The following is a 14,559-nucleotide window of genomic DNA, read 5'->3' as shown; positions in this document are numbered from 1 at the left end:
GCCGTCCTGGAAGGATTAAGAGAAAGGCCGTTACCGGTACACGAACGGTAAGTTTTCTCCTTTCATCCTTCCAGGACGGCCTACATTTGAGAGGATGATAAAGGAATCCATACTGGCCTACCTTAGTGCGGGACCACTGCCTGTAAAACCTTTCTGCTAAAGGCAAGGTCTTGTTGCGACAGTACTTCCACACGATAGTGCTTTAGGAAGGTATCTTGACTGGACCAGGTGGCAGCATGGCGGATCTATTCCCAGGATGCTCCAGCTTTTTCGGCCCAGGAAGTTGTCATGCCCCTTGTGGAATGTGCCTTTAGAGTTGTTGGTGTGGGGGTACCTGACACCTTATATGACAAACTAATGGCTTGTTTAATCCACCTAGAGATTGAGGGTTTTGATGCTTGTAAACCCTTCCTTGGTCCAGAATGAAGAACCAACAAGTGACTAGATCTTCTAAAGCCCTTGGTTCTTTCTAGATATGCTAGAAGACATCTTCTTACATCTAAGCAATGCAATTTCTCTTCTTTTGCCCACTTAGGTTTCTCACAGAAGGATGGGAGAACCATCTCTTGATTCCTATGAAAAGATGACACTACCTTGGGCAGGTACAGTGGATCTGGTTTAAGAATCACCCTGTCTTGGAGAATTCTCATAAAGGGTTCTTTTATGGATAAGCTTTGCAAATCTCCCACTCTCCTGGCTGTGGTGATTGCTAACAAAAAAGTTAACTTAATAGACAAAATGTTTAAACTAATTTTGTTTAAGGGTTCAAATGCTTCACTAGATAGTGCCTCTAGTACTAGCGTTAAGTTCCAGGATGGAACAATAGTTCTGTTACTTGGAGATACCCTTCTCCGAGCCAACAGAAATCTTTTAATTAAAGGTTCTTGGGCTAACCTTTTGTCTAAAAAAACAGAAAGTGCCGCTATCTGTACTTTAAGGGTGTTCACTGCCACCCCGTTATCTACCCCATCCTGTAAAAAATCCAGGATCCTTGGGGTTGAGGCAGAGGAATCCTTCTTCTGACTCTGCCAAGTACAAAATGTCTTCCAGATTTTGGAATAAATTTTTCTAGTTACTGGCTTTCTACTTGAAAGGAGGGTCTCAATGACTTTGTCTGAGCATCCTTTTTCTTTTAGTATTTGGCGTTCATGATCCAGACTATTAAATGAAAAAACTGCGGTCTGGGGTGAATCAGAGGTCCTTGTAGTGACAGGTCTGGAATTTCTAGTTTCCAAGGTACTGTCACTGATAGAGACCCCAGGGTTGCAAATCACATTCCTTTTGGCCACCCAGGTTTGACTAGGATGAGGCGTGGTTGCGGCCATCCGCTGCGATTCTGCAGAACTCTTGATATTAGGTTCTGTGGGGGAAAGGCATAGGTTAGCCTGAAAGGCCAAGGTTGTGCTAGGGCCTCCAAGCCCAGCATATCCTTCTGTTTTGTCAGAGGGAAGAACTGCTCTACTTTTCGGTTCTGCCGAGTGGAAAACACCTGTCTCTTGTTCCAAGAGGCTAGGTGAAAGCCTTGGAGGTCTCTTGAATGTAGTTGGGCCCAATCTATGGCTGGATTTGGCCCTAGAATCTACATGATCTGTCTCCTGGCGCCTTAGGGACGAGAGCAGATGCTTTTTACTGCTGAGACCACTTCTTTCACCTTTTCCCTTGGGAGAAAGAGTTTTTTGAGTCCGGTATCTATTTTGTACCGTAGACACCCTTGGCCCAGTAGATCTGTTGATCTTATACAAATCAACATATCTTCCAGACACGGGATCAACTTTAGGCCTAGTAGGTACAGGAGGCCTACTACCTTTGCCAAGATTTTTGTAAAGATCCCTGGACTTGCTGCCAAGCAAACAAGAGAAGCTCTGAACTGCCAACGGGCAGTACCCACTTCTGTTACTATGATGAATCTGAGAAATGCTTGATGTTTTCAATAAATTGGAACATGTAGGTAAGCATCTCTTAAATCCAACATTGTCATAAAGACATTTTGGTACAGATTTTATCTGATCGAATAAATGTTCCCCCTGGAGAACTTTTGTTCTATTTTTGAGGGATAGGTCATTATTATATTCTGTACCAGTTGTGAGACCAACTCCAATTGGTACCCTTCCCCATGCAGAAAGTAGGGACTGGCAGAGCTGTTTTCCCATTGGGAAGCAAAATGGGTCAGTCTGCCCCCTACTCTGACGCTGGCGTCAGTTAGATTCTTTGGACTTAGGTCCAGGTTTAAGGAACAACAATTTGTCCCCTTGTTTTCCTTTTTCAGGACCACTTTTCCTGGCCCTCTTGATTCTTGCCTTGGAAGTTTCGAAAGGAATATCTTCCTGATTTGTCCTTTTTCTTAATGGGAAACTTTTTCCCCTTTTCTGCAGATCTGGACAAGGTATCATCTAGTCCTGAACCGAACAGTAATGAACCTTCAAAGGGCAGGGCACAGAGTCTTACTTTGGAGTTTACATCACCTTCCCAAGCTTTGACCCAGAGCGCCCTACTGGCAGAATTTACTAATGCTGCTGTTTTAGCAGATGCTACTAATGACTCCACAGCTGCGTCTGCTAGGTAGGATGCAGCTTTACTAATCATGGCCAGGGAATCTATCAGGTCTTGTGATCCTGCCATATTGCGGACACGTTTTGACAGTTCCTTGAGCCAAAAGTCTGTATTCCTGGCCATACAGGTATCAGCTAAGGCTATAGTTGTATTATATGCATTAGAATCCCAGGCTTTACTTCGTGGTGTATTATGTCTTTAATGACTGGTGAATGGGAATGGTTCTGTACTGGGCTTTTCCCAAGCCTTTGTACACTTTGTCTTTGCAGGAAGACTCCTTTGCAGGGGTAGGGATTCCTTCAGTGTCATGTATTACTTTAAGAAGACCCTGCATATATTCCAAGGAAAAAAGATTTTTATCTTTTTCCCCTTCACTGTTACTTTCTGAGTCCTTATCTGAACTGGAAGGGTCTCTTAAATAACTAGAACCTTCTTCTGGATCCTCTTGTTCCCTAACTTGAGTTGAGGGAATGGATAGAGAATCTGCCCAGAGGGATGGGGGTCCTTTTGACCACCCACAGTCTTGGGAGGACACATTATCTTTTGCTCCTTCCTCTGCTGGGACTTGAGGGATAGCTGCTGTAGCCTTAAATGACTGAACAGCAGCTGCCATTTGTAAGACTTAGACAATCTAACCCCGCATTCCCCACATTTTTTAGCTGAGGATAGGGGTCTGGCAGGGGCTCCCTGTGCCGGTGGCGTACCTGTGTAAACACATGAAGACAAGAGAAAGGACACCATGAAGCGACATAACCCTCTTGTCCACCACTACGGCAAACATGCAGGAAAAAACATGGCACGGCATACCTGTCACATAATAGACAGCAGTCGGCCGCCATCGGTATCACTTACCCGTTCCTGTCGCCACCTGCGTTGCCGCTTTCTCCCCTGTAAGGATTGCGGCCGCTTGTGTCTCTTTCTGGGGGTTCCGCCCTCTCGGAGTCGGAGAGTCAGCCATGGTTGTACCGAGCTCACACCGACCCGGCGTCTCCTCCACGCTGGGTCTCTTTCGGGAATCAGCCGCTCCGCCCCTTCCGCCGGAACTTCCTGTCTCCATAGCGAGGCTTGGGGCTCACCGCTGGTGGGAAATTCGAAATCCTTACCGCCCAACGAAGCGAATGGAGGAGACTTCCTGCAGAGACAAGCAGGACTTCAGGTATGAGGGACCTTCACCATAAGGCAAACCGCACTACCTGGTATGTTTGGCGACCTGAAAGTTCCTCTTCCAAGGACACAGCTAGGGAGGAACCAGCTATTAGGCTGACCGAAGCTGCCTTCCAGGGGTACCCTCTTGGCCAGCTATTTGCCTCAGGTTAGTAAAAAAACAAACGTTCTGATGTGAGGTTGGAAACACAACTGAACTGAAGCTAAGGATGGGTGGGACCCTTTTAAACAGCTGCAAATTAGTTGTGTTTCCTGTGAGGCGGAGCCACAATCTCTCAAATGTAGGCCGTCCTGGAAGGATGAAAGGAGAAATTTCAGTTGCCTCCACCTGTAAAACCATTCTGTTTTGGAGGTCGTCGCATTGTTGCCCATCTTAGTGCCCCTGTTAATTTCATTAACACCAAAGCAGCTGATACTGCTACTTAACTGACCAGTCCAATATCCCAGGAGTTTAACTGACTTGATGCTATACTCTGATTAAAAAAAGTGTTCCTTTCATTTTTTTGAGCTGTGTATTTACCAGTTTACATATTAGTTAAGAAACTTACAACGATTACACACTAACAGATTCTGTTGCTGGTGTGACAAGACTATGCTAGTACTTTTTATTTTCTGATCTCCTAATTAAGCATTAGTATAACATGACACTCCTGTGGCATTTTCAGAGAGAGAGGCCACCAGTTTCAACCAGCACACTGTTATAATGACAGGTTTCCAAAACCTATAAAACGTAACCTACCTTCAGCACTTAAACCTAACCCTAGCAATTTAATCTTAACTACTTAAATACCGGCACTTTCACCCCCTTCCTGCCCAGGCCAATGTTTAGCTTTCAGTGCAGTCGCACTTTGAATGACAATGCTGTACCCAAATTAAATTTGTATCATTTTATACAGATCAAGATTTCTTTTGATGGTATTTAATCACCACTGAGTTTTTTATTTTTTGCTAAACAAATGAAAAAAGACTGAAAATTAAAAAAAAAAAAATGTAAAAAAAGTTTTAGTTTCTGTTACAAAATTTTGTAAATAAGTAATTTTTCTCCTTCACTGATGTGCGCTAATGAGGCTGCACTGACGGGCATTGATGAGGAGGCACTAAAATGCAACACTGATGGGCAGCCTTTATGGGCACTGATAAGTGGCATTGACAGGCATCCCTGATGGGCACTGATTGGCATCATAGATGGGACTGCACTGATAATCAATGCACCAATTATCAGCGCAGACCCCTGTCAGGAGAGCTACTTATCGGCTCTCCTTTACTCACACCCAGTCAGCGCGAGTAGAGGAATGCTGATAACTGGCACTTCCTATTTACACAGCTGATCACATGGTAAAGAGCCTTTTTCACAGGTTCTTTACCGAGATCAGAAATGCAGTGTGTCGGAGTGAAATGCCACACCACCAATGGCCACCCCCCAGTGGGCATGCACAGTGGCTTGTCTTGAAGGATATCATATGATGTCCAGTCAGGACAATGGAGCCCCAGCCTGTCGTTCTGCTATTCAATCTCAAAATATTGCAACAAAAGTCCATGTCATTAAATACGTGACATGAATATTGAACAAGTCCTTTCGGAAATAACATATAAAAATCCACGTGTATATAAAGTGCTGTAACTCTAGATAAAAAACTCCTCCAACACAAAAGGTGACCAAAACTTCTCAGTGACTGTGAGAAAATCCACCACCAGAAGTGCAAGCCTCTCACCTTAATGTCTGACCCAGGTGCCACCCAGGGTCAGACAAAGCAGTCCCCTAACAGGGGTAATCAGTTATCAGCAACAAGGTATGAGCAAGAGGGTCCCAAACTATGCACATTACAGTGGTTCTTCAGTCCCCCCCCAAAAAAAAGTTAAAAGTAAGCAGCTACAAATACTGTAGCTGCTGACTCCTAATAAAAGGACACACACCTGTCCAGGGATCCAGCGCTCACCCGGCCCAGTTATTTAATGGGCTTTGGGTCCCTAGCGCCGCCATGCTATCTGTAGGAAGCTGGCTGTGATTCCTTGGGGCTTCACACTGCGCTGCGCGAATGGTCTCGCAGCCCTCTGGGACCTTTGACGTGTTCCAAGAGGTTGCGGACAGAAGCCTAAGTGATTTAGGTGGAAGTGGGGGCAGGTATCGGTCAAAAACAGGTACCCCACCCCCCCCCCCCCAAAAATAAAATATATCCAACATTAGAGAGGGGGGGGGGGAAGCAGAAAAGTGGAACTTCCCCTTTTGGGTATTTGTAAATTCCTAACAATCAGTAAAAGAACCTTAAAAACAAGCCTTTAAGCAGGTCATAGGTCGATTGTTAATACTGCTGCCTGTGTAAAAGATCTTTGAGAATTAATAATTTCACATTACAAGCAGCTAGCGAGGTCAAGAATGGCCAAAGTCTGGGCACTGATGCACTCTAAAATACATGTAAAGCCAAAGGTTTATCAGTTTTGGAGAGAAGGATTAAAACTCTGTTATACCATCAAGGAGATTTCTCTTCACTTCTTTTCTGAGAGAGACAACAAGAGCAAGTGAAAATCTCTCCAAAGCTACAGGTATGAAGAAATCTCCTCCCAGACAGTTGTCATCAGAATAGATTTTCCTACTGGAATTTTTCCCCTCATCTTCTGTTTCTGCAATACTCTAAAAAAAAAATTTTTGCCATCACTTCCTCTACTCAACACAAAGGTCACCAGGACAAATATAGAGGGTAAATATCAACCAGCAGGGACACAGATGGCATTAAAATCTTGACACAGATTATACCATCTTTCCAAATGTAAATAAAAAAAATCCCTTATATTGAAGTTGAAATTCCCTTGTTGAACAGTCCAGCACTGAGATGTACATATTTTTACTTTCATCATTAAGCTAAATATCACATTGCATTTATCGTTTTAAGTTTGTATTTTATGTAAGGTTATCTCTTTGTGTGACTCAAGTCTGATCATTTATTGTGAATAAATATTCCCTACTGTAGACTGTTTCACTAAGATTGGTATATGCTTTTAAAAAGAAATTAATTGATCAAAAAGAACTCGTAATACTCGTTCAGAAAAATATTCTCGAACGTGTAAAAACGCACAACAACATGGAAACCTTAGGTTAGGCAAAAAGCTAAAAAACTTATAACAGAAGAGCGCTTACAAAAAACACAGCCGAGAATGATGGACATTCACAGAGAAGTTACCTGCAAATTAATCCAAACTAGGAGTCAGATGGCCATTTTAAGCAGCCAGAGACATGCTGTTTTACAGACAGCAACAATGCAGATTCAAAAAAGGCATTCAGTAGTACCTGTATGCCTGTCTAGTATCTGGAATTTTTCCCAGCAGAAAATACAAAACCTGAAATCAATACATCACACTCTCACCTTCTGGACAGGCTTAGCCTCAAAGCCACCTAGCAGGAGGGAGTTCGGACCTGAGGCGCTATCATTAGCAGAACTTCTCTTTTCCACTTTTTTATCTTCTTTTGGTTCTTCTGGGGTAACACTCTCTTGTTGTTCTTTGGGAATTTTCTTTTTGCGCTGTTTTTTCACCTTTACTTCCTCAGTCCCTTGCTCTTCTTTCAGTTCAGCCTCACTGGTAGATTTGTTAACCTCAGCTGTTGTGTCAGGGAGACTTTTCTTTCGCTTTTTAACTTTTCTCTTTTTTTCAGGTTCCTCTTTGCTGTCCCTGGTTTTAGTATTATCTTCTTCCTCTTCATTGCTTGACTTACTAACTTCATTTATTCCCTTCTTTTTACCCTAAGATTCTAATTGCCGATTCTTGGCTTGTTGGCGCAGCTTCTACAGCAAAACTTTAGAGCGATCTTCAGATGAATCCACCTCATCTCCGAGGTACCTGGTATGGTTTGAAAATATTTGACATAGATTTAGGTATAGAAAATATATTTTCAGCAAGAAAATGCTGACGGAATACACTGGATGGACTGCAAAGTGATCACTGAAGGCAAAAGCAGGCAATACCGCACATTTACTAAAATGGAGTATATACCGTATTTAAATGTGTGTATACACTGTATCTACTGCGCCGTGGCTGTATCTCAGCCAATCAGGAGGGAGAGTCCCAGGAAAACCGAAGGACTCATGGACATCACTGGACAGAGAGGGGGCTCAGGTAGGTTTTAGGGGGTGCTGGGGAGGCTGCTACACATAGAAGGTTTATCTTAATGCAGAGAATTCATTAAGATAAAAAAAAAACCTTCCTGACTTTACAACTTCTTTAAAGGCTATCTCCACATTTAGCAGCATGTTACACCTGTATTTAGGGTAGAAAATGTTGCTAAGCACCCAACCATCACTCCCTGAGCTGTCCTCCTCCCGACAGCGGGCTGTGGTCCCTCTCTCTTGCAACTTTTAAAATGGACTTTGGCATTTTTTCACTGCAGCAGATGGACTTGTAGCTCTCAATGGACTATGAGTTTGCTGATCAGCGCACTATTACTACATTCACTCTTCCTTCAGTTTTCTAACTAAAAGCCTGTACAGTGCTACAGGCAGAAAGCAGGGGAGACTGTCTGTAGGAACCTGACATTGCACTCTCGATCCACTGATCGTGGGTGCAATACTTTGCAGGCTCCTGTGAAAAATAAAGAAATGCATTTTTTTTTTTTTTTTTAAAGTAGAAGTCCAGTCAAATACCAATTACGTTTAAATCTGCTCCCAACCCCATTCCAAGCCCTATAATAACTACCCAGTAAAGAGAACATGTCTATACTTACCTATTCTGAACACAGCCCAGTCACATGATCCCCCCCAGCCAGCGGCCGGTTTCAGTGAAGAAGGGAGATCACAAACAATGGCTGCAAAGCCTGGGTAGTAATAGCAACCATAGGCTTACTATGGGGCACCCACTGTCAGCTTTCCCTCCTCTACATTGAAGCTGGTGCTGGGAGCTGATCATTTGACAAGAGCACCTTGAGATTAGGTAAACATTTTTTTCCTATTACAGGGTAGTTAATATAAGGCTTGGAATTGGGGTGGAAGCAGGTTTAGGTAGTATATGACTGGGTATCTATCTAGGTGAAATTTTCCTTTAACCCCTTCTGGACCGGAAGGTTTTCCCCCTTAACCAGTTCTGGACCCGAAGGAAATGCCCCCCCTAATGACCAGGTCATGTTTTGCGATTCGGCACTGCGTTACTTTAACGGACAATTCCGTGGTCGTGCGACGGTGTACCAAAATAAAATTGATGTCCTTTTGTTCCCACAAATAGAGCTTTCTTTTGGTGGTATTTGATCACCTGTGCGATTTTTATTTTTTGCGCTATAAACAAAAAAAGAGCGACAATTATGAAGAAAAAAAAAAAAAACAATATTTTTCACATTCTGCTATATTAACATTCCCAAAAATATATTTTTTTCATTATTTAAGACCAATTTGTATTCTGCTACATATTTTTGGTAAAAATCGCAATACGTTTATTTGGATTGGTTTGCACAAAAGTTACCGCGTCTACAAACTAGGGGAAAGATTTATGTCATTTTTATTTATTTATTACTACTAATGGCGGCGATCTGCGATTTTTAACGGGACTGCGACATTGCAGCGAACAGATTGAACCCCTGACATTTTTGACACTTTTTGGGGGAACAGTGACATTCCTGCAGTAATCAGTGCTAAAAATATGCACTGTTACTGTAAATAATGACACTGGCAGGGAAGGGGTTAACACTAGGGGTGATCAAAGAGTAAATGTGTCCCTAGTGGGCGGCTTTCTAACTGTGTGGGGGATGTACATATGGAATGAACAGAGAGACCTGTGTTCCTAAATAGGAGGAACACAGGAGCCATGTTCATTGCTGACAGATCAGAAATCTGCCGTGTTTACAACGACAGACCGCCGTTCTGTCTCCACGGCAGACCCGCAGATCAACTTTCCCCGTGGTGAATGGGAACACAGTTCCGAAAAGCGACAGAGCCGACCTGCCGCAGTATACAGTGGGTACGGAAAGTATTCAGACCACCTTAAATTTTTCACTCTTTGTTATATTGCAGCCATTTGCTAAAATCATTTAAGTTCATTCTTCTTCCTCATGAATGTACACATAGCACCCCATACTGACAGAAAAACACAGAATTGTTGACATTGTTGCAGATTTATTAAAAAAGAAAAACTGAAATATCACATGGTCCTAAGTATTCAGACCCTTTGCTGTGACACTCATATATTTAACTCAGGTGCTTTCCATTTCTTCTGATCATCCTTGAGATGGTTCTACACCTTCATTTGAGTCCAGCTGTGTTTGATTATACTGATTGGACTTGATTAGGAAAGCCACACACCTGTCTATATAAGACCTTCCAGATCACAATGCATGTCAGAGCAAATGAGAATCATGAGGTCAAAGGAACTGCCTGAAGAGCTCAGAGACAGAATTGTGGCAAGGCACAGATCTGGCCAAGGTTACAAAAAGATTTCTGCTGCACTTAAGGTTCCTAAGAGCACAGTGGCCTCCATAATCCTCAAATGGAAGACGTTTGGGACGACCAGAACCCTTCCTAGAGCTGGCCGTCCGGCCAAACTGAGCTATCGGGGGAGAAGAGCCTTGGTGAGAGAGGTAAAGAAGAACCCAAAGATCACTGTGGCTGAGCTCCAGAGATGCAGTCAGGAGATGGGAGAAAGTTGTAGAAAGTCAACCATCACTGCAGCCCTCCACCAGTCGGGCTTTATGGCAGAGTGGCCCGACGGAAGCCTCTCCTCAGTGTAAGACACATGAAAGCACGCATGGAGTTTGCTAAAAAAAACACCTGAAGGACTCCAAGATGGTGAGAAATAAGATTCTGTGGTCTGATGAGACCAAAATAGAACTTTTTGGCCTTAATTCTAAGCGGTGTGTGTGGAGAAAACCAGGCACTGCTCATCACCTGTCCAATACAGTCCCAACAGTGAAGCATGGTGGTGGCAGCATCATGCTGTGGGGGTGTTTTTCAGCTGCAGGGACAGGACGACTGGTTGCAATCGAGGGAAAGATGAATGCGGCCAAGTACAGGGATATCCTGGACAAAAACCTTCTCCAGAGTGCTCTGGACCTCAGACTGGGCCGAAGGTTTACCTTCCAACAAGTCAATGACCCTAAGCACACAGCTAAAATAACGAAGGAGTGGCTTCACAACAACTCCGTGACTGTTCTTGAATGGCCCAGCCAGAGCCCTGACTTAAACCCAATTGAGCATCTCTGGAGAGACCTAAAAATGGCTGTCCACCAACGTTTACCATCCAACCTGACAGAACTGGAGAGGATCTGCAAGGAGGAATGGCAGAGGATCCCCAAATCCAGGTGTGAAAGACTTGTTGCATCTTTCCCAAAAAGACTCCTGGCTGTATTAGATCAAAAGGGGGCTTCTACTAAATACTGAGCAAAGGGTCTGAATACTTAGGACCATGTGATATTTCAGTTTTTCTTTTTTAATAAATCTGCAACAATGTTAACAATTCTGTGTTTTTCTGTCAGTATGGGGTGCTATGTGTACATTCATGAGGAAGAAGAATGAACTTAAATGATTTTAGCAAATGGCTGCAATATAACAAAGAGTGAAAAATTTAAGGGGGTCTGAATACTTTCCGTACCCACTGTATGTACTGCTGGCGGTTGGAAATTGGTTAAAGTGTTACTAAACCCATAACAGTAAAATCAGTGTGTATATGCAGCAACACATGCTTGTTATACTCACTGTGGAACCGAAGAGGTTAATCCTCTGCATTGTGTAAAAAGGCTGTTTGATCCTGTTTCCTCTGATCCTCCCCTTTCTCTAGAGTCCCCAATCCATCTCCTGATAGTACAGAGGCTAGGGGACATGCTGCACATTCTCAGTTTGGTCTGTATTACTGGAGAGTATGTTTTTTTTCTTGGAAAAGTGCCTGTGATCAGCACAGGGCCGATCAGCACTGTCCAGTCAGAGGGTTAGGGATCCTTCATAGTCATAGGACAATCATGGGAGAATGAAAACTCCTCCTACAAGCTTTAACCAGACACTGATAGAAGTCACAAGACTGCTATATACTACTGATGAGAAAAGGTCTTTATCAGTTTATATTTACTAAAATAATTGCATTTCCATGTGCTGTGTAATGTGAGAGACCATATATAGTGAATGCAGGCTCCTGGGTTTAGTAACACCAAGTTAGGAATGGTCTCAGGCGTGTTCAGGATCCCAGCTGCCTGATCCCACCAGGAAGCCAACACTGCACACGGCTAATCACAGGCAGTGAGGCTACGTTCACATCTAGGGGTTGCTATATTTTCAGGCGTTTCACAGGCTTTTTTGTGCAGACATTTTTAAGTTGACAAGTGACCAACGAAAAAAAATAAAAATGCCTGTAATCTGCCCAAAAAGAAATTCATGTACTTTTTTGAGTGACAGGCGTTTTGCTTAATGTGACAGAACGCTCAGATGTGAACAGGGGCCATTGAAATGAATGGGATTTGTCTTGTTGGGCGTTTTTAGAGCTGAGGCTTAGAGCAGAAAATAGCCCAAAAATGCCTAGATGTGAACGGAGCCTGAGACATTTGCCGATCTGTGCAGCTGCGGACCAGGCAATGTCAACATTGCTCAGCACTTGGAGATAACTATAAACATATTTTACAATGTATCATTTCGTTCTTTTAAATCAAAAAGGATGAACTTTCGTCTGTAAATGAGGGCAGTTTAAAGAGGAGTTCCAGCTACCTGTCAAAAAAATAAAAAAGTCAGCAGCTACAAAAAGTGTAGCTGACGACTTTTAAAAAACAGCCCCTCACCTGTCCCATGGTCCCGTGGTGCACTCAGCCCAGCCGTCTTCATCCGCTGTCCTTTCTCGTCAGGTCAGCATCTTCACTATGGGCACCCGGTTGTGAAGCCGCAAGCCCGTTGCACATTGTGAGTGATGGATGAAGTCTTCTGGGAACTATCAGTGCCCTGCAAGACTGCAGGGGGAGGGAGGAGCGCCGAACAGAAGTGGGAAGCAGGTACCTGTCAAAATCGTGTACCTGCTCCCTCTACTCCTCAAAAGTGCCAATTATGAAAGTAGAACTTCCCCTTTTGGCTGGAGTTCTGCTTTAACCAAAGACTAAGCCTTTTTCTGACACTTGTTGCTTAAAAGTTAAAAATCAGTATTTTTTGCTAGAAAATTACTTAGAACCCCTAAACATTATATATATATATTTTTTTTAGCGGAGACCCCAGATAATAAAATGGCAATAGGTTATGTCACACTGTATTTGCGCAGCGGTCTTTCAAATGTAATTTTTTGGGAAAAAAATACACTTTAAAGCAGAGTTCCACCCTAAAATTAGACTTACCTCCATCTTCTTGCTCCGGGTCACCTGAAAAACAAATGGATAATCGCAATTTATTTATTTTTTTTTTACTTACCTTACTTCCTCTCCTCGGCGGCCACGGCGATTCGTCACTTCCTGGCATGCAATGATTCCTAGGAGCTGAACGTCATCGCTCCCAGGAATCAATGCGCCTGCACCGACGTCAGTTCCGGTGCAGGCGCCGTCATACCTTGCTAAACTGCTTCTGGGCATGCCCGGAAGCTGTGCAGGGATGATACTGTGGCACCGGAAGTGACGGCGGGGGCCGGTGCAGTGCATCATGGGACCGATGAGGACACAGAAGAGGATCGCGCTGGATTCAAGCTGCCCACACCTGAGATGGCAGCGCTGGACAATACATTTTCAAGGTAAGTATTTCTTCTAAAAGGTAAGTGCAACCCGGGACAGATCAGAGGCTAGTCATTGTGAAATGTACTAGCCCTGACTGTCCCGGGGGTATTTTTATTGAAAAAAAACGTTCCCAGGGTGGAACTCCGCTTTAATGAATAAAAAAAAAACTGAACAGTAAAGTTAGCCCATTTTTTTTTTTTATATTGTGAAAAATGATGTTATGCTGAGAATCGTGATCTTTATTCTAAGCAAAAAAAATCATGGTTTTCATTTTATCCAGAATCGTGCAGCTCTAGTTGAGAGCCAATAGAAATACATGGGACTTCTGTTTACAGAGGGCCATGTGACAGCACTGAGCCAATCAGCATTGTCACATGAGAAGTCCAAAGCTCTGTGTGATCTAGGATTCCTGTAGATTTACTAAAAGTAAATAGGCTGTTCCCCCCTTGCAAGGAATTTTCCCTTGGCTTACAGAATGAGGTGACTTCCATCATCAATCCTGTGTGAGCAAAAACACAGTCTGTTTTGTTTTTTTTACATTTTTCTGGCACGACTGAATTCTTTGCATAGCGAATTTTTCATTGCATTCACTAAGTCAATGCTACATTCCCTTGCAAAGCAAACAGCCCATCTGCCCTTAGTAAATCTTCCCCATAGACTTGGCTTCCAGAAGCTGAATGAAGCAGCCAGTATGTGCTGCTGGGTTGGTCTGTCATAAAGAGATAAGTGGAAGGAAAGCACAGGCTTGTTTAATGGTTGTTCAGGACTCTCCAGTAGTGATCCACAAGCACTAAGCATTTACTCAGCTATTAGGAAGTAGAGATCTGTATGAATTCTAAGCCTACACTTTAGTAGGCGAATGCTAAATAAGGTTGCCTCATTGTGTCCGAGGCACAATATATGTAATATAGATGATACGAGAAGGGAACACACCATACCTGTTAATGACAAACAGTGACATCCCGACTCGTGCACTAAATCTGATCTACACTGAACACAGCAGCAACCATCACATGTTCTCCAATATAGTGTCGCACAGCAATGACATCACATGGACCTAGAGAGAGACTTGCATGCTAGCAGCGCCATCTGCTGGCTGGAGTGCGTTTAGCCGCACCTCCGACCAATGCAGTTACCAGCTAATTAAAGCGGCTCTTCACCCACGAACAAAAAATATTTGGACCTGGCTGAGGCTCCTTCCCCAT

General features: G+C 43.4%; 1 pseudogene across 1 annotated transcript in view; it reads right to left on the bottom strand.

Annotated features, from left to right (window-relative positions):
- Positions 1 to 14,315, bottom strand: part of LOC309551821 (ATP-dependent RNA helicase DDX51-like) — a 62,157-nt pseudogene extending 47,842 nt beyond the window's left edge. The window contains exons 1-2 of the transcript XR_014226139.1: positions 14,293 to 14,315; positions 7,074 to 7,545 (exon numbers count right to left, since the gene is read on the bottom strand). The product of XR_014226139.1 is annotated as an ATP-dependent RNA helicase DDX51-like (transcript). The remainder of the gene's footprint in view (positions 1 to 7,073; positions 7,546 to 14,292) is intronic.
- Positions 14,316 to 14,559: the final 244 nt, after the last annotated feature.

This window comes from Pelophylax lessonae, assembly GCF_965119305.1.
Source record: "Pelophylax lessonae genome assembly, chromosome: 1".
Lineage (NCBI taxonomy): Eukaryota > Metazoa > Chordata > Amphibia > Anura > Ranidae > Pelophylax > Pelophylax lessonae.
The sequence above is the reverse complement of the archived record's forward strand: the minus strand, read 5'-3'. Positions and strand labels throughout refer to the sequence as shown.